Source organism: Arachis ipaensis, chromosome B5 (genome assembly GCF_059453495.1).
Source record: "Arachis ipaensis isolate K30076 ecotype BB chromosome B5, ASM5945349v1, whole genome shotgun sequence".
NCBI lineage: Eukaryota > Viridiplantae > Streptophyta > Magnoliopsida > Fabales > Fabaceae > Arachis > Arachis ipaensis.
Genome location: NC_142440.1, coordinates 7,142,062 through 7,143,375, shown reverse-complemented (window position 1 = coordinate 7,143,375; position 1,314 = coordinate 7,142,062).

The window sequence follows — 1,314 nt, the reverse complement described above, 5'->3', positions numbered from 1 at the left end:
TACTTAAATAATTAAAAACAACATTAATAAACCATTCCCTTTATAATTTACATTAAGTAAAAATATTTATTTAAATAATTAAAAAGTAAACCATCAACTTAATAACTTAATTTAAATAACAACAAATTTAAATAAAGTAATTTACTTAAATAATTAATAACTACAAATATAAACATCTTGTTACTTAATTAAGTTAACTAAAAATATTCAGTTAAATAATTAATAACTAAATTAATAAACATGCGCTTAGTAACTTAATTTAAATAAAAACAAACCTAATAAACATTTAAATAACAAACCCATTTCACTAATATCTAAAATCATACCCTATCATTTAAACTATTGTTAACAATATATTCATTCGCTTAACATATACTACATACTAGGGGTGTTCACATCCAAGTCGGTCCAAAAAAACTGCGAAAATGCACCGATCCAAATCGAAAACCATTTTAAACCGCTCAATTTTAGATTTTTTTAGATTTTAGATCGGTTTTATTGCGGTTCGATTCAGTTTACGGTTCCACTCTGCACAACCGAACCGAACCGCATATAATAATAATGATGATGATGATGATGATGATGATGATGATGATACCTAATTACCCATACGGCATAGTGGCATACGGCCATACAACGACAGCCCATACTCCCTTAGGCCTTAGTTCCTTAGTCCATTTCCCTTAATTTTCCCTCACCAAGCCCAGACCCAATCACCCACAGCACTGCATTGCACACACTCATTCAGTCATTCCCCATTTTTCCTTTTCCACAAAGAAACACAAACCCTAACAGCATCCCTTAACTTCACTGTCACTCACTCTTAGATTCTCAGTCTCTCACCGTATCTCACCGTCACAGACTCACACACACGTCAGACCTCACTCACTCTCACAATCACATGCCAAGTTACCGACGCCATCCGCCGCTCCTTTTCGACGTCGTTGCCGCCTCCTCTTCTCGGTGAGTTTTTACCTTTTTTTATATGATGATCAACATTATATGTGTCTATTTCTGTTAATGTATTGAATTTGAAGTCAATCTGTTCTTTTTACTTTGACAATCTATTATGTTAAATTTGTTATTTTTGATAATCTATTATTGTTATCTTTGAGAATTTGTTATATTAAATTTTTTGTTGTACTTTTGCAGATTTTAGATTTGTTCAGTTGATTTTAACTTTAATTTCAGCTTCATATCCTGAGGTAATATTCTTATTTTGGAATGTTTTTTTTTTTTTGAAAGTAGGAGCTCAAAACAAAAGTGGAGCGAGGACATAACTAAAATAAAAATACAAAGCAGTAAACAACTAGA